This window comes from Gorilla gorilla, chromosome 12 (assembly GCF_029281585.2).
Source record: "Gorilla gorilla gorilla isolate KB3781 chromosome 12, NHGRI_mGorGor1-v2.1_pri, whole genome shotgun sequence".
NCBI classification, from domain to species: domain Eukaryota; kingdom Metazoa; phylum Chordata; class Mammalia; order Primates; family Hominidae; genus Gorilla; species Gorilla gorilla.
This window is the reverse complement of record NC_073236.2, coordinates 94,045,276-94,066,492: the sequence shown is the minus strand read 5'-3', so window position 1 is coordinate 94,066,492 and position 21,217 is coordinate 94,045,276. Positions and strand designations below refer to the sequence as shown.

The 21,217-nt window shown below is 43.6% G+C and overlaps 1 protein-coding gene and 1 long non-coding RNA gene across 5 annotated transcripts in view; both read left to right on the top strand.

Annotated features, from left to right (window-relative positions):
• PRKCE (protein kinase C epsilon) overlaps positions 1-21,217 on the top strand; it is a 536,120-nt gene that overhangs the window by 34,055 nt on the left and 480,848 nt on the right. The gene's annotated exons all lie outside the window — the stretch shown is intronic.
• Positions 1-21,217, top strand: part of LOC129531578 (uncharacterized) — a 70,027-nt gene that overhangs the window by 9,397 nt on the left and 39,413 nt on the right. For 2 of the 3 annotated variants that reach the window (XR_008676850.2, XR_008676846.2), the window contains exon 4: positions 673-12,370. The exons of the other annotated variant lie outside the window; for it this stretch is intronic. This is a non-coding gene — a long non-coding RNA (uncharacterized lncRNA). Of the gene's footprint in view, positions 1-672; positions 12,371-21,217 lie in introns of those variants that run through there. 3 annotated transcript variants of the gene reach the window in all.

The following is a 21,217-nucleotide window of genomic DNA, read 5'->3' as shown; positions in this document are numbered from 1 at the left end:
CCAGCTCCAGAAAAAAATACAAAAATTAGCCAGGCTTTGTGGTACGTGCCCGTAGTCTCTTGACTGTAGGCAACTAGCAGTCTTTCCCCAGGTACGGGGGGCAGTGGTATAGGACAGCTTTTAAGGGGGTAGAATGTGACTCAGGCTTTCGTGGACTGCGTGGTATTTGGATGAGCCTGGTGACAGTCTGCACACTATAGACTAGAGCACTCTGCTGTGACAGGTATGCCTGAATAGAACTTACGGAGATCCTGCTGTGGCAGTTTAGTCACTGCCTATCCACGGATAGAACCCTGACTACTCAGTAGTCACAATAGACAAATGATAGCTTAGCAGATTTTGGTTATTATTACTATTTTAAAATTTAAGTATAGGAGATTTTGCATGAATCATATAGAATCACATGTGGAATTTCTTAGAATGGGATCTTAGTACCTTATCTTGTATGTGTCCTGTATAAAACACACAGCTGATCCTATGAAGCCTGACAAGTTTTAAAGGGAAGGAGTATGCAAGCAGAAACCCAGAGGGCTTTAGCAGGGTAAATGTAGTTGGAGAGGCCTAGAGAAAAACTTTTCCTTCTTTATAATTTTCCTGCTTCTATTCTGTTTCACCTAAATCCCAGAGCTGAAATCAGCAATTTAATTGTCTTCTTTTCTCTTCTTCCGTAAGGGTTTGCAGAATACAGAGCTAACAGGATTACATGGGGCTTAGGGGGTCATGCTGCCAACGAGATAAGGAGGTCTACTACTACTGCCTTTATTCACCATTTTTCTGTGGGCACTAGCTGATGCACTTGGACAAAAGAGAAAAAGGTATACATGCAGAAAGAGAGAAATTGACTTATCATGTGCATATGATATGCTTATATGCTATACAATATGCTATTTATTACAAATGATAAGGTAATACAGTGAGGTGGCTTGACATAGAATTAATATACAAAAATAACCGTAGAGAAAAACAACAAGGTAGAAAATAGAGTGGAAGCAAATGCTTCATTCATAGTCAGGATAAGTGAGAATAATAAAGATGAACTACCTCTGCCAGATATTGCATATTTTAAACCATATTATGGTTTAAACTATATTTAATGTACTATAGTTTAATATATTTAAATATACTAGTATATTAGTAGATGTATAGTATATTAATATACTGAATATAGTTTAATATATTTAAACTATATTTAAGTAGCATAGAATTGATACTGTGTAGACTGAGAAATCAGTAGTACAGAATAGAAATGGAAAATTGGTGTCCAGAGCTAGACACCAATATAGAATGAAAATTTGTCTTTGGTGGCATTTTATATCAGTGAAGAATGGTAGATTATTCAATAGTTTGGGACAACTGGGTGGCCTTCTGGAAAAACAAAAATTGGATCTATACCTAGTTTCTTCTGCCAACATAAATGCCAGATGAATCAAATATTTAAATATTAAAAGCAATAGAAGAAAAAGGAGAAATTTAAAAAATCTTATGGTGGTACAGTCTTCCTAGGTATAACACAAACCATGGAAATCAAAAAGAGAGAGACTGACATATTAAATTTCCAAAAACAAAACAAAACAAGCAGGTTTCATGGAGCCCGAGGCCATGAAAGCTTCATGGACCAACATAAACAAAGTCAAAAGACAAACAATGAATTGAAAATCACACATAAAAACCAAAGGACTGATATCCTTAATTTATAAAGTATTCTAATAAATTAGTAAGAAAAGATCAATAACATAATGAAAAAATGGAATAAAGGTATAAACAGACAATTGACAGAAAAAAGAAATATAGATGACTCTTAAATATACAGAAAGATATCCAACTTACGATACGTTACCATTTTTATTAACTGTTAGAATGATAAACATAAAAACATTTATTGTTGAAGGTGGAGGGAACAAGACATCCATGCATAATGGGAACATAAATTGGAATAACTTCTACAGTGGGTGTTGTGATAATCTTTATCCAAAAATGCACATACCCATGAACTCAGTAATTCCACTTCCAGAAATGTTATCCCACAGAAATATTTATGTGTGAAGATATATTTAAGAATATTTCTTGTAACATCTAAATGTCTTTCATTACTCTATGTTTCATTTTGCTTATCTGTAAGGTGGCAATAGGGATTCTAGTTTCCTGACACTTGAAATGGCTGGTATAGGAGCACCTCAGAAACAAGCTAGGCTGCTAGAAAGAAGAAAGGTATTCTCTAAATTTAGAACATTATTCCAATATTTCAGAAAAAGGGAGAGTCCTAATTATAAGGTAGTTGCGCTGTGCTTTGTAATGCCAGGGCAGAGACAGCCCAGGTATTAGGTTCTCGCTTGCTTTTGTGCTCTGTTTGGAAGCACGTTGGAGACCAGTGTGACGGGAGTGGCTGGTGGCCTTTATTGTATGGGGTCCTCAGCGTTGGAGCGTTAGCACCCAGAAGATGTGCTCCTCCCCACTAGGAATCTAGCTCTGGCCCTCTGGCAGTGTCTCTAGGGAGAAGTTTCTCTAGGGCCATTTTCTTGACACCCAGCAAATAAGAATCCCTTATATTTGACAAGATTACATTCACACCAACATTAATTTGACTCAGATAATGATGCCAACTGTTACACAGTCCATCAGCATAATTATAGGTGAGGAAATTGCTAAGAGAGGTCCCTGAGCAGTTGGAGGCCAGAAGGAAATATTTTCAATTAATTAATGGCTGGGCAGGTAAATTTTTTTAGTATTAAAAAAATTAAGAATTCCCTAGTGTAAGATGTCATGGCTGCTAACTGTCTAGAAAGGGGTACATATCAGAAGAGGGTAAGCTGAGATTCATGGATGTTCAAACTTTGGTTGTAAGCGCTTTTCTTCTTTAAATATTATTTTAAAGATACTGTGTTAGGTTTTTCTTCTTTTTTTCCCCCTTAACCCCAAAACAAACTCTAATAAAATAACCATTCTGTGAGTTTATAAGTTGCACTGGCTAGAATTTAGCAAAATGAAAAGAATTTAACTTGGATGAATATATTATGCCTAAGGAATTGAGCATCAGTCTGGGCTTTGTTAATGGTGAATGCCTAAACCACCAAATGATTCTGTTGTTTTTGTGGGTTTCTTGAAAGAGACCAAGTATTTATACTCTCCCTGACTTATGTAACACTTCAGCTATTGCATTGGTAAGTCAAGAAAAATAAGGAACAGAGAACAGGTTTGAAATAAAGCTTCCTATCTGGGTTGCAAGGATATACTTTCTAATTATTTGTTATGATAATTTTATCAATTGCACCTACTGCAAGTGCTCCTTGTCCTTGGATCAATGTGCATTAGCCAGAGACTGTCTTATCAGTAAGCTTCTGAATTGCCTGTATGAGGCACAAATCGTTGGTTGCTCATCCACAACATAAGAGACTTGATGTTGGCCTTTTGGGAGCTCATGTTTCAAATCAGATTAGAGCTAATGTGGCCAGAACATAAGAACACAAGGAAAAATGAACAAAATGTTGTAGGTATGAATGTGCTATGGGGCGTGCTTTGTTTAAAGCAAACCTCATAAAAGAACAGCAGGGTTAAAGAAGCCTATTAAGTTAGGGATCACTTATTTGCTTTACAAGAAGGGAGTGACTTAAGCACAGCTCTTGTGGCACATTCAGAATAGAATTTGACTTACAAAAAAATCTAGATCACAGATTCCGAGTTGAAAGCATGTCATATAAGTGAGATAAAGAACAGTGATGCTTTATTTAACTGGGGAACAGATTTCAGGTAACCTTGGGTAACCAGAACGTGATCATGAATCAGAAAGTGCTGTGGAAGAATAGAAAGAACTGAACTGAACTGAATGGCCAGGGGTCCGGCCTCCCACGACCCCCAATCCCATTCTCTATACCTTGTTTCCTATTGGTGAAAAGAAGGTATTAGACAGTATCAAAGTCTCTCCCCTTGTTAAAAATTGATAATGTAATCTATCCTTTATTTGTTTTTATATATTTTATATATTTATATATTTGTAATATTTAAGAAAAGATTTAATTTAATAAATATACATAGCAAAGCATTCAAACAGTGAAAAAGTAAATGCTTAAAAGTTTATTTTCCAGCCAGGTGTGGTGGCTCACTTCTGTAATTCCAATGTTTTGGGAGGCCACGGGAGGTCAGGCATTTGAGACCAGCCTGGGCAACATGGTAAAACCCCGTCTCTACTTAAAATACAAAAATTAGCCAGGCATGGTGGTGTGACTGTAGTCCCAGCTACTTGGGAGGTGGAGGCAGGAGAATCACTTGAACCTGGGAGGCAGAGGTTGCAGTGAGCAGAAGTCACACCACTACACTGGTGTGACAGGCTGGGTGACAGAGCAAGACTCCATCTCCAAAAAAAAAAAATGCTTGTCTTCCTCTTATCACAGACTCCCACTTCCCTCTCTAGAGACTAGTTCCTTGGATATCCTTCCAGAAATATTCTGTGCGTTCTGTAAACTTATGCATATGTCTTTTGGAAACAAAAAGGAAAATCATGCACACTATCCTGCTTCTTGCTTTTGTTACTTACCAATTTGGAAATTGTTATGATAGGCTCATATTGATCTGCTTTCTTCTTCTGAAAGACTCTTCAGTGTAGTAATCCATAGTTCAATACTTAGTTGAACTAGAATCTTGGTAAATATTTCATTTATTTCATAAATCTTCTCTTCAGTTCCCTGCAGCTCTAAATTTCTATGACTGTAACATCTAAGTTAAAAAGATGTCTGAGATGTCTGAGTAAGAAAAAAAATAGTTGTTGCAAATCACATGTGCTGCTTCTCTTGGGGGATAAAGGCCCATTTGTTCTTGGTCCCTGACCACTGACATGTATGGTGCAAAGCAAGGGCTGAAAACACTGGTCCATATGTCACCAGGGGCAGGGGGCGAAGGAAGCACATTTATTCACAGTGGAGACAGGCCTCTTGCATTGTCAATTTTACCCGTGTGAGAATTGTTGTTCCTGTTGGTGACTGGGTCACTGATAAAAGATTAAATCAGATTGGAGACAAAAACTGCACTGCCTTTTAAAGCAATATATACATGTAAGAGGTTTTTCATGTTTAAATGTTAAAAAGTTATTTGGGGTTACAGATGAACCTCTTAAAGAGAAGGCTGTGTATATCGTGTGGGAGCTGGAAGAAAGGGAGTTGTAGAATTTGAGAGGTAGAAGGTTTGAGTGATTTTCCCTCTCTGTATAATGATCTGAAGTGAAGAGACCAATGTACTTTTTTAGGGCTGGACTGGGGCACGAGTGGAAAGGCAATCATAGACCATCCAGGTGCTCCCAGAGTTTAGGGACAACTTGGCATGGGCCATGCTGGCTTACTCTGAAGCAGATACAGCACATACCTTAGGGTGCCAGCAAAGTCAGGGCACTGCAAATTTATTTTGGAAATAGTTTTATGTTTAATATTTACCAAAAAGCTTCAAAATAGCCATCATGGGAAAAGCCTGAACTTCGCTGGATTTCTTTCTCTTATGGCTTAGGATTAGATTTATTTAAAATTACATACATGGGGAGCATTAAGTTTCAGTACTAAGGTTCTAAAAGCTGTAACCAGGCCAGAATGGGGCCTTTGGAAACCAGTGAGCTGTGTCCGTCAGTGGGCTGGGCGGTTCTCCATTACAATCTGTGCAAGGAAGAATGAGCCGTTTGCATTTCCGTGGCAGGAATAGTCATTTTGCCACCCTCAGATTTGATTTCCTCAGAGGAACAGGCTGGGTGCACCTGTTGCTGGTCTGCAGTGTCTCCAGAGAGACTGTGGATTTTCACTGTGACTCATGAGAATTATTTATGGCCACCAAGCTGGTGGACACCAGCAGACTGAGTGACGCAGGCTCAGAGAGTGTTTCCCCTCTGTCCATCAAAGGTTTTTCTGGAATGCCTTCAATATATTGGTTTTTAGCATTTGTGCAAGAAAGAGAAAAGAGAATAACTAACTGTCTGGCACATTCAGTAGTGTTCTTCCCAGTCCATTCATTCCTAAAAGGCTTTCAGTTCAGGCATCCGCTTCGTTGAATTGAAAGTGCATCAGTATCAATATTGGCATCTTATCATTATACTCCACTTCGTGTATGAAGAGAGACAGTTTTTATCAGCCTTCCCTCCCCACGCCCCCTTTAATGAATCTAATTTCTGCTGCTGGTATTTGGTATTTGAGATCATTAGCTCAGTGGAAGAGAGCCCTGTGCTAATGAGTACAAGGTCACAGCTTTGCATGGAGGCGGCACTCTTTCCTGTAGCGGACACCTGCAGGCCCAGCCAACTGCTTTGCCAGCATTTCCGTGAGGCATGGGAAGCCAGGTGAGGAGGGTACAGGTGGCTTAGAACTCAGCCCATCTCTGTCCTTCTCTGGACACAACACACTGCTCTGAGGTTCTACTGACTATGTGTCCGTTGTTCTATCTTAGGAAAATGATAGTTTCAGTGTTAATAATAACAGTCAAGCCTCAGAGGTTTTTTTTTTAAAAAAACCTTCACTCATGGAAAAAGTTTCTTGGTGTGGATGGTTCATTTTTGTTCATGAATTCACCAAGAAGTTAGTGAGTTTTAAGGGCTCTATGGACAGTGAGGAGTCTACAAAGGTAAATAAGATACAGCTCCCACCTGTCTTAGTTTCCCAGGACTGCCATAACAAAGCACCACAAACTGGGTGGATTCCAAGCACAGAAATTTATGACTTTTACTTCTGGAAACTAGAAGTCCTAAATCAAGGTGTTGGCAGGGCCATGTTCCCTCTGAAACATGTCGGGGAGTTTTTTCTTGTCATTTCCACCTTCTGGTAGCCCCAGGCACTCCTGGGCTTGTGTTAGCACCACTCTGCTCCCTGCTCTGCCTTTACAGGGCCCTTTTCCTCTCCCTGTCTTCTCCTCTTCTTATAAGGACAGTCATTGAATTAGGGCCCACCCTAATGACCTCATCTGAACTTGATTACTCTGCAAAGGCCATGTTTCCAAATCAGGTCACATTCATCAGTACTGAGGGCTAGGACTTCTACATACATTTTTAGGGGACACAATTCAACCCATAAAACCATTTGTCCTCAAGATGCTTCCAATTCAGTGAGGGAGACTGATGGAAAAGATGATGGAATCAGTGCTACAAGGGGCCCAAGCACTGTGCTGAAGAGTCCAAGGGAGGACACACACACACACACACACACACACACACACCCATGCACACACACCCCCATACACACCCCACTCCACCCCACACTAAACACACATCTATCACATGATGTAGAATCGGTCCATTCTAAATGCTCTGTGGGTGAGTTTGCCCTGGCATGTGGGCTCGAGGGATGAGTGGAATTTTAGTTGTAGAGAAGTGAGCCGTGCAGGGTGTTTCAAGCTGAACCTGAGCAATGTCATGGATGCACTTTTGGTCTGGCCTGGGAAAGAAGATGCTTCTGGTAACAATGTGTAAGGGAAGGATTGGACGCTGGAGACTTGAGGCTGACTGAGAGATTCTGCAGGGGGCCAGGGTGGCTCAGGAGGCCTGAACTTGGAAGTGGTGGTGGGATGAGAAGTCAGGAACAGATCCTGAGGAGTGCGGGGTAGGGGAGTGAAGTAGGTGGGAGGTGGCAAAGGATAGGTGGGTGGGAGAAGGTCAGAGGCAACCCTCAGACTTCCTGAAAGGGCCATTTGGGAGAACGGTGAAGACTTTAGGCAAGATAGGGGGTTTAGGCAGAGAGTAAACTTGAAAGGAAGATAAGTTTGCTTGTAAAGATGTTGAATCTGAGATCATTAAAGCTCCAGTGTAGATGCCCAGCACCAAGTGAGAAACTCGAGATTAGCATTCTGGAGGAGAGGCCAGGGCTGGAGGTGAGAATGCCATTGTGATGGTTGGAACCATGGGGGTGGCTGAGGTGACCTGGAGAGAAAGTGGACAGAAGAGAAGCAGGGCAAGGCCCAGGTTTAGGGAATGCCCCGAGGCATGGGTAGGAGATGGTGCAGGCCGGAAGGGCAGGGAGGAAAGTCGAGAGGAGATGGTCACCCAGCAGGGCTGGGTCCTGCCTTGAGCTAGCTGAAAAGAATGGAAAATGAGGAGGCTGTCAGATCTGACAGCTGATGTTCTCTCTGAGAGGCTGGTCTCAAGAAAACTCTCCACAAAGTGACTGGGGCAGAATCCAAATTGCAAGAGGTTAAGGAGAGGTAGAATAAGGCAGTCGGGGTGGACCGTCACCCCTGAGAGGTTTGGCAAGGAGAAGTGAGAAGGCATGGACATCTGAAGAAGCAGGTTAAAGAGAAGGAATTTTCAGTTAGGGAGGAAGATAGAGAGGACAGTACATTGATAAGGCGAGTTCTGGAAAAGATGGCAGGTCCTAGGATCCATAGCAGGGAGAGAAGTTTGACTGAGACTTAAGGGAAGTTAGGGAACATATAGGGAGTCATGGTGTGAAAGAAGTCCAACTCGTGTGGAAATGTTTAATCCGTGAGGGTCACTCTTCCAGCCACCTGAATCCTGGGGGGTGGAATTTTTGACCCGTGGACACAGATTTTGTGGTTATTTATTTCTGCTGTATCCTAACGATATGAGGATGAGAGGCTTACACCTCAGCTCCAAGAGCTTCCCATAGCTTCTTGTGGCCATTTCGAGAACTAAGGAGAGCTCTGGCATTCTAGATAGGCTTTCTCTAGCCTCAAGTATTAAAGCCAGGTAAAATGTCTCATCTAGGAAACGACAGTAGGAGCCTGAGCTGGAAATAGCAATTATTTTCCCTTCATCACCATCCAAGGGAAAAACTATGCTTTGCCCTCGCCCCTGCCTCTCTCTAGATCTGAATTTTTGGATCTGGATATGGATGATGGGCAGAAAAGTAAGGATGGGTTCAGGGAGCATGGAGTATATGACTTCAACCCCATGCCACGCTTATTGGGTGCCAAAGGTTTCACTCCAGGCCTTCCCCATCTAAGTGCTAACAGACACAAGAGGAACAGGTTTCCTGTCTTCATGGAACTTATGTGGGACTAACAGCCTGTCCTATGCTAGTGGGCAAGACAAGAATTCCCTGGGAAATGCATATGAATGAGTTGTGTGGTTGAGGAAGGAGAGGCAAAGTCAATGTTGGTTAGAGTGGCTGAGAAAGGTTCAGGGAGGACATGAGTGAGACTTCGAATGGTGGGTGGATTGGATAGATGGGTAAGACATGGAATAGCATCTTGGGTGGATGGCCAATATGATGGAAGCAATGTGGTGTGTCCATGAGACAGTAAGACCGGCAGACTACAGGGGAGTGTATCTGGGGGTGGACGGTAATCAGGTAGGACAAACCTGAAATGTGGAGGGTTTTAAATATCAGGCTGAGTAGTGTGGGCTTTTTCCTGAGAATGGCTGAGAGCTACTAGAAGTTAAAGAGAAGGGATCACATGAGGAGATCGGTGTTTTGGAAAGAGACCTGCCTCTCCCTTCTCCTTCAGTTTGGCTATAAAGAGCCAACTGCCTCACGTAAGATGCACTGGTCCTGCCCCCTGCCCCTGTGAGACACATACAAGGTGGCAGTTCCTTCTCCCTGTTTTTCCTGAGTCAGGAAACTTTCTCCCAGCAGCTTGGATGTATTCCTTCAAACTCTACAGAACGAAGGTTATTGTAAAGTTTGAAGAGGAAAATCTGTTTTTCAGTGTTTCTCCTTTTATCTCTTCTTCTTGACTTTGGTCTCTTCCCCTTAGCCTCTAAGGATCTTGGTAACATTCCTTTTTGGATTTTCTCTGTTCCTGCGATGATTTTAATGAAACCATCACCACCCACAGAAAAGAACCCAGAGTCAGGCTGGAGGTAGAGAGGTCAACTTCATTACAGTCTTTCTTTCCTTTTCTGCAGGGAGATGGTGTATGTGTTAGATAAATGTACCACCACTTCACCAAATAACTACCCATCACAGAAATCCTTGAAGAAATCCTAAAATAACAATAATAGAATATGTATAATAGGCTGGGCATGGTCGCTCATGCCTAGAATCCCAACACTTTGGGAGGCTGAGGCAGGTGGATCATTTGAGGTCAGGAGTTCGAAATCAGCCTGGCCAACATGGTGAAACCTTATTGCAGCTAAAAATACAAAAATTAGCTGGGTGTGATGGTATGTGCTTGTAATCCCAGCTACTCAGGAGGCTGAGGCAGGAGAATTCTTGAACCCGGAGGTGGAGGTTGCAGTGAGCTGAGATCACGCCACTGAACTCCAGCCTGGGCAATGGAGTGAGACTCCGTCTCAAAAACAAAACAGAAACCAATAGTAGAGTATGTACCATGCTTGTAGGATGCAAGGTCTCATGGGGAAGAGGGTGGAGAGCAGAAAAAAGAAACAGATTTTAACGTCAGGCTGACAAGAGTTTATTGTACTCATCAGTGGTTAGAATAATTACTTAAAATTTTTCTTTTTTTATTTTATTATTATTATACTTTAAGTTTTAGGGTACATGTGCACAATGTGCAGGCTAGTTACATATGTATACATGTGCCATGCTGGTGTACTGCACCCATTAACTCGTCATTTAGCATTAGGTATATCTCCTAATGTTATCCCTCCCCTCCCCCCACCCCACAACAGTCCCCAGAGTGTGAGAATTTTTTTTTTTTTTTTGGAGAACAGGGGTCTCTCTGTGTTGCACAGGCTGGTCTTGAACTCCTGGCCTCAAGTGATCCTTTCACCTAAGCCTCCCAAAGCAATGGGCCTATAGGTGTGAGCCACCACACCTGGCCGAAATAACTTTTTCGATTATTAAAAAAAGGCTTTATTCCTATTGAATACATATTTACAGTCTTTACATGTTTACATATTTAACAGGAATAAAGCCTTTTTTTATAATTAAATAAATTATATTGCCAGGGCCCCAAAAAAGTCACCTTGTTTTTCCAGGTCCCTGGGGCATTTGGCAGGAGGCAGTGGAAGTGCACCCATCTCCTGGCCTGCTCACTTCGAGTTTCCCTTGAGGAGTTTTGTGTGTCTTTGCCCTGATCTCTCCATTTTACATTTTGGGTTTGGTGTTGGCCTCCCCACATGGCTGTGTGGTGGGTGAAGCTGCTACTCAGCTTCATCTTTTCACTGGGTTCGAAACGGGCTTTTCTGAATAAGCAAAATGCATGACGAGTAGCTTTGGAGTCTGTGGGGGTAAGCGGAAGCCCAGAAACCTGATTCTCAGTTTTCCCACCCAGCTAGAATCTTCTCATGGGAAGTTGAGAATGCTGATTGTCACATTGTTCCACAGAGTGAAATGTGGCCACCATGCGGCCTCTCATCCTGATAACAAGCTTTTCATTAGACTTTTAGACTCACTGCAGAGCTCAGAGGCTTTGAAGCCCTGGTGAGGACCTAGAAGTGACTGCTGGGGACTCTGTTGATCATGTGACTGGTCTCATGACTAGAGCCCCCAGTCACAGAGCTGCTTTCCTCCCAGGGCCCCACACCCCACTTCCTTTTTATTCCAGGTCTTCTTTCCCCCTTGGCTTTTGTAATTGCCACCAAGGCCCATGTTTGGTGCAGAGCTGAAAGCAAACCTTTCTGTGACTACATTAATGTCCATGGTAATATTAAAGATTATCCCCTGATTGGAAAAGGTGGATGTTGTTCTAATACTTAGGAACATGCCTCCAAATAAGATGAAATGCTCTAGTGTAGCTGACAGTGACTGCATCGTCCTTTCAAAGAGTCCATGCTACCTGGGAGGGCCTGTGTAAGTGAAGAGGGGGCACACCCCACTGGCTGGCCTGGCCCTCCTGGCTGCCCACATTCTACTTGGCTCTGGTCCGGAGGTTTTATGGGGGATCTGGAGAGCTCTGGTCTGGCTGACGCTGTTGCCCTCTCTGCCTCTTAATGGCGCTCTGACCTTCTATTGTTCTTGGCCAAAATGAGTGAAAATCCATTTTATTTATTTAGCCAGGACAGATAAGGACTAACAAACAAAACCAAACCAGAGTGGAAATGGCAACCCGAGCCTCCCCAGCAAAAGCAAAGAATTGGAGGGACAGAGAACAGGCTCTGCTCTTCACTCAGGGTGGACTGGTTGGCATCTCTATGTGGGTGGCATCTCTAGCTCTTTCTTTTGTTCCGGCCCTGATTACCTCCCTCCCTAGGTGACATCCCTGCAGGTGCCATCTTCACCTGAAGGCCCTTGGCTCCCACCTGCCTCTGTTCCCAGGAACTTTCTGGAAGTTACTTCCTGTTTCACAGCCCCTCTCTTACTTTGAGGTTCCCATTTCCAGACTGAAAGGACAGACTAGCTCTGCTGACCACCCCAATTTCCAGCAAGCTTTTTAAAATGGATTAGCACCTAGGGATTCTTGCAGGCAGGTGGAATTTATCCCCAGATTCTTTAATTGGATGTAGTTTTTTTTTACATTGGAAGAAATTGAGAATATTAAAACTCTTGCACACATCTTCCTAGACAGGGTGAATGGAAAGCAGCCCTTTGACAGAAGAAAGACAGAGACCAGTTTCCAGTGAGCTCCCGAGGGTATGTCAACTCCATGTAGATTTATTTTCAGTTTCCAAGCAGCTAAGATTCTAGTGGACGTCAGTTTGTGCTGGCTTTATTTTCACAAATGCGCCATTGGATGCCACATGCAAATGTGGCTGTTGGCCGCAGGTTAGGTGGCACACACTCATTTTGTGGGCAAGTTCTGGAAAAGTGGTTAGCATAGGGTTTTGTAATGTAGTGATCTACTTTATAGATTTATATGTAAGTACCCAGATTGGTGGTAGGTGAATTTGGCGGAATCATTTTCTAGCAGCATCCTAAAATCATATTTAGAATTGTGTTTTAGCAAAATAAATGTAGTCTGGCTGGATATAAAACAAAAATTTCCAGTTGGGGGTGAAAGTGAAGGGAAGGGCTATTTAGAGGGAGTGTCCCCAGCCAGTGGGGACCTGGCTCCCTGGGGGTTGGGGATGGGGGTAAGAGGCTCGATTTTGCCCATCTCTGCTAATGATGTGGAGCTCCAGTAAACAGCAAGTTAATGGACTTCCCAGATACGTGAATTTCAACAGCTGTTGCAAACAGCAGTGAGCACAGAAAAAAAAATATATAAAGGAAGAGAGAAAGGAAGAGGAAAGAGAGGAAGAGAGGGGGAGGGGTGTCAGCAATGGAAGTAGGAAACAACAAGGATGAGGTCCAGTTTTTAAAATCCAGATTCTTGTATCTGGGCCTGATTGCAAATGCCATGTATCCTAGGAAGCCATCTGGAAAAACAGCCAATCTGAGAATGCCCTGAGGGTGGCCAAGGACAGACTTGTGGAGGGAGTTGTCTGGATTTCCTAGGGCTTGGTGTGCCGTTAGAGGGGAGTAGAACAGACTTTTGATATAGAAAGTATATGTGGTTACCCTCCCTTTTGAGAGAATTAACATCCATGGACTTAGAAATTCACCATCAGTAGTAGGTCAAAATTTATGTATTGCCAAGGAGTGGTAAGAGATTACATCTTGTCATCTTGTTTTAAGACTCTTTATAAACTAGCCCCCAGTTTTTATTTTTTCTAGCTTCGTCTATTTCTATTTTTAATAGACGCCTTATACCTCAGGCAGGTGGGGTGGTTTGCTGTTCCCATAATATATTTTTTTCCTTCTGCTTGGAAGCTCTGCCTTGTGCCCCCAACTCCCTCCTGTCCTCCTCCCTGTCTGCTGTTCGTCCTTAGCAGGCAAAGGAGGGGCTCCCCCTAATCCCCAGAGGTGTCACCCCCTGCAGGGCCCAGCAGCCTTTTGCACGGACCTCTGCTGGGACACTGACCCCACTGCCTTCTTGTTATGTGTGTCTTTGTCTGTAGCTTCTCAGAGTTAAGTTGCTGAAATATTGCAGTGAAGTAGGCCTTTTTCTTTCTCTGTCTCTCAAGTGACTCAAGTTGTTTCGCTGACTTGATCAGAGCTCAGTAAAGGTTGGCTGAGTCGGAGTGAATGAGTTAACCATGAGTTACAAAGTGAAGGAATAGCCAGATTGCTTCCTCTGTGACACCACACAGAGCCCGTCTGTGTGGTTGAGGGGCCGCTGGTGAAGGATGAGGGGCACCAGCCCCCATGCTGTGTGGGTCACTGTAGACATGGCTCTGCTGTCATCTGTACAGAGGCCAAACTTGTTTTAGCCTTAATAACTGTTTAAAGCTGACCCCCAAGGAAACAAGTCTTGCTTTTTTTATGGTCCTGGAGGATTTCAGAAGCAGATCTGGAGATGGGTGTGCACAGGGTAAGGTGGTAAAGGTATACAGTTGGGTCCTTAGAGAGCAGTGGCTTAGAGGAGACTGTGCTGTTGCTGTGGGCTGATGCGGGAGGTGTGATCCTCTTGGAATCCCGGAAGGCACCAGTGTGGATGCCGCTGCTTGTGTCTGATGAGTGGAGAAACGGACGCTCGTTTTGCACACTGATGAGATCGAGATCCCGGAAGGTACCAGCGTGGATGCCGCCGCTTGTGTCTGATGAGTGGAGAAATGGATGTTCGTTTTGCACACTGATGAGATAAGGAAGTGTGGGGAGCTGAGGGGTGCAGGGGGTAGCAGGTGGGGTCATAGCTCTCTGGTTTTCCTGTGATTTCTAGGTGTAAATTGGGCTGTTGAGGGGAGGCAGTTGCCAGGCCCAGCCCACCAGTGGAAGGCAGAAGGCACGAGCCACAAGATGAATGGGGGCAGTTAACTAACCAGGCCGCCTGGGGTTGAGGATGAAATGGGTACCTGAGTTTTCCTTTTAAGTAGCAGAGGGCTAACATCTGAGGCCCTGCCGGGAGCCAGGGTCTCTGTGGAGAGGTGAGAACACACCTGGGAGCAATATAGAGAGGTCTTTTTTCTTTGCAGCACTCGAAGTCTGATGGCAAAGAGAGACATCTATGAAGTAACCCCCAAAGAAATGGAAAACTAAGGGTGGTGAGGAGGGCAGTGAGGGAGACATAGATGGTAAGCAGAGGTCCTGGGTAGGGGTTTTTGAGCTGGTCTAGGAGGTCAGAGAAGGCTCCTTGGTCGGTATGCTTGAGCTGAGAGGCCAAGGAGGACAGGATTGGTTCGGTGAAGAAGGGAGAGAAGTCTGAAGCAGAAGGAACAGTAGAAGCAGCCCGGCACTGTCATTCTTTGATGTAATAAATTTCCTCCAGATATTCAAGTCTGTGCTTCTGCTTGACTGAGGATCATCTAGGAAATGAAACTAAACTTGGCTTTGACCTAGACCTTGTGTGACCTTGAGGTCATCACCCTCTCACAGGTGGGTGCTATGAGTTGAAGTGTGTCCCAGCAGAAAAAGACATTGAAATCTTAATCCCCCCGTACTTCAGAATGTGACCTTATTTGGAAGCAGGGTCTTTGCAGATGTAATCAAGTTAAGATGAAGTCACTGGGGTAGGCTCTGATCCAATATGACTGGTGTCCTTATAAGAAGGGGAAATTCAGATGCAGAGGCAGATGCAGGGAGAGGGCAGCCCCGTGAGGACAGCCACAGAGATAGGAGCTGTGCTCCCGTAAACCAAGGAATGCCTGGGGCTCCCAGAAGCTGGCGGAAGCAAGGAAGGATCCTCCTTTAGATGCCTTGGAGGGAGTGTGGCCCTGCTAACACCTTGGTTTTGGACTTCTGACCTTAACAACTTGGAAGGAAGGCATTTCTATTGTTTTAAGCCACCTGGTTAGTGGTTCCTTTTTGTGGCAGCCCTAGGAAACTAAGACAGTAGAGGAAGGAAGGACAAAGAAGGATTGTGTTGAAGATTAAGTAGAATATATTTATACCTAGAACAAGGCCAGGAACATAATAAGTGCTCAATGAAGAGTATCTACTCTTGTCTCATTGGGTAGAAAACGGGCACATTTTATTTTTCTATGTGTGTGATGGGGTAGGGTTTGTTTTTTGTTTGTTTTTGGAAAAATTGGAAGTACTCAAAGGTTAAATTGGGATGCTACCTATCTATCTATCGATTGATCCACCTATCTATCTGTCTATCAAATTTGCAGTCACCCTAGAGAATCCTTTACTTACCTATGCTGAAAAAAATGCCCCCATCAGTTACCCTATGATGAGGTCTCCAGCCCTTTCATCAGAAGACAGAGCTTTAAAATGCAGGTGGGTAACAGTGACCTGAAGACATACTAACAGGTAAATGATAGATCTCCAGATTCTTCTTTGAGGGCAGTTTTGATTTTGATACCAAGGTGGGAGAGCACAGAGCTTACCAAGGCAATAAAGGCCTGAAGTACAGAGGAGGGCACCCCAGATGAGATAATGCAGTGAAGAAAACTTGTTTTGCCCACCTCCTAGGTTCACCCAGGCATGGCCCCAGATGGAAACAGAATTTTTCCTGGTGCTCCAGGCTACTTCCCATTCCCATGTAAATTCTAGGCTGATAAAGCCTCACCTATTACACAGGTGTTTTAGAAAACGTCTGGATTCTTAGAGACACCGACGAGTCTAGATTATTTTTTTCCTTCTTCTCTTAGTATCTGAAATTTAGGACTCACCGTCACAACACAAATACAAAGATGGGCCAGGCGCGGTGGCTCACACCTGTAATCTCAGAATTTTGGGAGGCTGAGGCGGATCACCGGAGGTCAGGAGTTTGAGACCAGCCTGACCAACATGGTGAAACCTCGTCTCTACTCAAAATACAAAAATTAGCCAGACTTGGTGGCACGTGTCTGTAATCCTAGCTACTCAGGAGGCTGAGGCAGGAGAATCACTTGAACCTGGGAGGCAGAGGTTGCAGTGAGCTGAGATCGCACCACTGCACTCCAGCCCGGGTGACAGAGCGAGACTGTCTCAAAAAACAACAATGACAGCAACAAAAAAACAAATACAAAGATGACTTATGCCCTTGAAAATGGGAGTCCTCCGCTCAGATACAGATGTGAAAATCTACCTGGTTTTAGTAGCTGGTAAGGAGGCTTTAGTGTTGGGCAGCCTGGAATACTAGTCCCAGCTCTTGGGCAAGCTATTAGCCTTTCTGCACCTGTGAAATGGGGATGATCATGCCTACCCACTACAATCAGTTTTCATAGTGATGATCAGCTGAGAGAGCATCTGTAAACTGCCTAGTCTATTGTGTGTGTTATAGAAGGCACTTGGTCAACATGGTCAGTTTTACTTGCATGTGTTTATCCTGAGCGGTGGACTTTATGCCTCCTGAAGGCTGATTGTTGGGATTACTTCAAGCATCCAGTTCTGTACCTGGTTCCATAAACATTTGTTGAATAACTATTGATTGAGATTTAGTCACTGTTTTACGTTAGTGATATCTAAATCACTATTATATAGTAGAACCCTTCTTTTTTTTCCCCCAAAATAAAGCTCCAGGGGTACCCCAGCATATAAAGTGAATCTAAGAAGAGCTTCTGCTATTGCAAGCAGGACACGAACCACCTCTCTTTTCCATTTCTTTCCTTCACTGTTCCTCAGACATACCCTACAAGGAGCCATTTGAACACCTTACTCTGGGAGTAGATGGGCTAAAAGCTCTGCTAGAACTGAAGTTTGAAAAGAGTCATTCCACAGAAAGACTTCTGGGCTTAGTGTTCCGGAGATCAGCTGCTAAGGCCATAGCTAACAGCCTCGGCAGATAAGAGCCTCTCCTATTATCAAGTTTTCTTGAGAAAGCTTTTTTTTTCCCCCCCTCAGGAAGTCAGTCCTTATTCCTAACTAAAAGTTGTAAAATTTAGCTGTCCTTAGTAAGGGTGGAACACATGGTCCTCAGCTTCTGTTTTATTTATTTATTTATTTTTTGTATTTCTGATGGCTATTGTTATGTCACTCCTACCTGAGTTAGAGGCCACAGTGCTGTTTGCTTTCCTCCTATATTTTATTCTCTAGACCTTAAAGGAATAATCAGAACTCCTTGGGCTGGGTGTGGTGGCTCACGTCTGTATTCCTAGCACTTTGGGAGCCTGAGGCAGGAGGATCACTTGAGGCCAGGAGTTCAAGACCAGACTGGTCAACATAGTAAGACCCCCATCTCTAAAAATAATTTGAAAAATGTAGCCAGACATGGTGGCATGTACCTGTAGTCCCAGCTACTCGGGAGGCCAAAGTGGGAGGATTGTTTGAACCCCTAAGTTTGAGGCTGCAGTGAGCTGTGATCACAGCACTGCACTCTAGCCTGGGTGATAGAGTGAGACCCTGTCTCTAAAAAAAAAAGAATAAAGAAAAGAAAAGAAAAAAAAAGGAAGCTCATTGACGGTAGAGGCACCTTTTTTTTGGAGTCTCCAGAGAACCTTGCACTTGAAGGACAAACATGGGCTCTCTGCATGGAACTGATTCTTCTTTGGATTTTCCTTTATTGTCCTAAATAGACATCATCATTTGTTCTTGTGAAGGTTCTTTCCTAGAACATTTCTTTTGTTTTGGTTTTTAAAAGACAATAATTGGGCTTCTGTCACATTCTTTGGAAAACTATCTTTAACTATGCAGCCTGTTCACTCATAACAAAAAAATTCCTATTCTCTCATCCATATGCTCACAGAAGATAAAGCTAAAATAGCTTGTTTTATATTACTGGTATTGAAATGACAAATATGTCTCCAAATAGCAAATGGGTAGAGTAATGCAGATTTAAATTTCACCTGGGTTAGGAGGCATTATTTCTGACAACACTGTTATTTCACCCATTCATCTATCCATTAACCAAACATTCATTGAGCATTTACTTAGTGCCAGGCCCAGAGACACATGGGCGATGCATAGCTGAATAGAAAAGGGTCAAGGAAGGCATGGCAGGGAGCAGCGTATAGTGGAATTATTAGCATTTTACCTCCATTTACTCCTTTCATTGTTTTTAGGATTAAACACAGGAAAAAGAATCTATATGTGCTTCTTCAAGGTAGTATATCTCAAGGAAACTATTGGCTTAGTATGTTGGGGTTGGTTTTTCTGGTTTGTAGATTGTTCATTTTTCATTTCTTCTCTTGTCCCCTGAATATTCTGTACCTTCTGTGTCCCTCCCTCTAGGTCCCTGTCCAGGGACTGGGCAATCAGAGAGGGACAGAGAAAGGGGTGAACCTGTAGCTTTGCTTTTTGTTAGCTACGCCAGGTAAAGACCAGTTCAGAACTCAAATCCTAAAGTGATTTTCCTGTATGAAATGTGACTTGGGAGTGTTGGGGGTTTCCTTAGCCCAGTGTTAAAGTGTCATGACATGGCCTTTGTTAGAAGAGTCACTGGATTCCTAATATTAACTCTGCCAGTTACTCTCTGGGTCCCTCCTCTACCTCGTCTGAAAAGTGAGCATCACCACGCCAGTCTTTTAGAAGTATTGTGAGGATGAAATGCCTGTATGCTGCTGGCGCATGCGGGTGCCCAGCAAATGTCCATCTCTTCCTTCCCCCTCTAGTATTTCAAGGTGACAGGCAGCAGTTTTCACCTAAATGTTATGCCTAAGAAATGATAATCACACTGTTCACTGCCATATTTTAAGTTTAACCCCTGTACTTATTAAAGGGCTATCAAATTTGGTTGAGGAAGACCAGGGGTCATGAGAATAGTCTTGACCTTGCCAACTACTGTATAGTGTGATCTTAAGTAATTCTCAGCCCCTTTCCTTTGTCCCTCCCATCTTACCATCTATCAGGAGGGGAGCCTGAATGGTCCCCTCTTCCTTGCAGGGGAGCTGTGGGGCACAGATGAGATAAAGCGGGTGGAGTACTTCAAGAAGTTTAAAACTTACAAATGCCAGAGACTTACTACCATCACTATCATTTGGACATGGAATAATTCACTTCCAATTCCTTATTCAGTATCACTTTTGTGGGCATGTCTTTTACCACCATATTGCATGCATACGTGTGCCCAGTTCTGTGGAGCTCGGCTCCGAGCAGCGCTAGGGGCCTGAACTATTGTTGCCCTCTTAGGACACAATTTTATGTGGGGAGAAGCAGGAGGCTTTATTTCACCTGCTTGAAACTCTAGTTGCGGAGAAATTTGGCTCAGACTTTCCAAAATAAACTCACCTTTGGGCTGAATCCAGGAGTGGAAAATTTTAGCTGAAAAGGATGGCTTGCCAGAAAACATAGGAGTGACTGCCAGTTGGGGGTATATGTACTCCAGAGGAGGCTGGGTGTAAACCCAGCTGTACCATTCCCTGCACCGCATGCTCCAACCAGACCAACCCAGCCCTCCATGAGTAGAGGTTACAGGCTTATTGGAAGGAGGGAGGCATGACAAATCTTAAGGATTGTCTGTTTTTTTCCACTGTCAGATAAACCTCCACGCTTTGGCTTCTAGAGTGATGGGTGGGCTTGCTTTCCTTTTGTGGGCTTGATGGCATTTGACTGTATAATTATTCTTCTCAGCTGAATATCCCTGAGTGTCCTTTGACATGATGGTGGTATATGTAGCTTTACCAGGCATAATTTCTATAATCCATAGAGTGTCAAGAAGGTACTTATTTTCCTATCAAATGCTGCTGACCTGATTAAGCCTTCTGCCTGGCTTCGTAGCTGAAGATAATGAGTTTGTCCAGTGCAGTAGCTGTTGGGACCTGGGGGCTTTCTGAAGATGACTGTAACCTGGGTGTTGAGTGGGACCTTTTGTCAGTTGCTTTAAGTTAGATATCTGCTTCGGAGCTCTGTGTCTGGCTCTGTTCCCCAGGTCATAGTAGCCAACAAAGGGACCTGGTCCCCTGCAGTTGGCCCTTGAATTTTTTCTATTGTTTGAGAACTAGAAACTATTTCTGCCAGAGATTTCACCTGAGAATACATCCAGGTGAGTGCTTGAGGTTAGGGTAGGATGAGAAGCAGTAGAAGCCCTGGGGGAAAAGAATTCTGAGTTGATGCTGGGGTAGGAATGCCACAGGACTGGCCAGGAGAATAGTTTCACAGCTGCTGTTATAGTTGGCAAGAGAAAGAAGCTATGAAATGAAATATTACACAGGATTGCCCTAGACACTCAATGGAAAACTTTTTTCCCTCCTTCCACCAGAGGAAATGAATGCATGCTGATGGTAATGAGAAAATGAGGCTCTGAAAGTGCCTGCTTTTCCTTCATTTTCATCTTTCCCTTCTTTTCTCTGCATCCTCCCTGCCCTTGTGTCAAGCTTCATTCCTGGTTCTCCTAGGTCGGAGGAACTTGAAGCAGTGTTTGTCAACCAGTCTTGACTGAGAGGTGTCTGAGAAGACTGGGCTCTACCCTTGCAGGAGTCAGATTGGATTCCACAATGATCTTTGCTCTTGTTTCTGCTTTGAATGAATGAATAGTTTGCACATGTCTCAATCTCTGGCATCACATCCCAGCAGTATCTTCTCTCCTGTTTATCCAGAGGCAGGATTTTGTATTGGCCGCC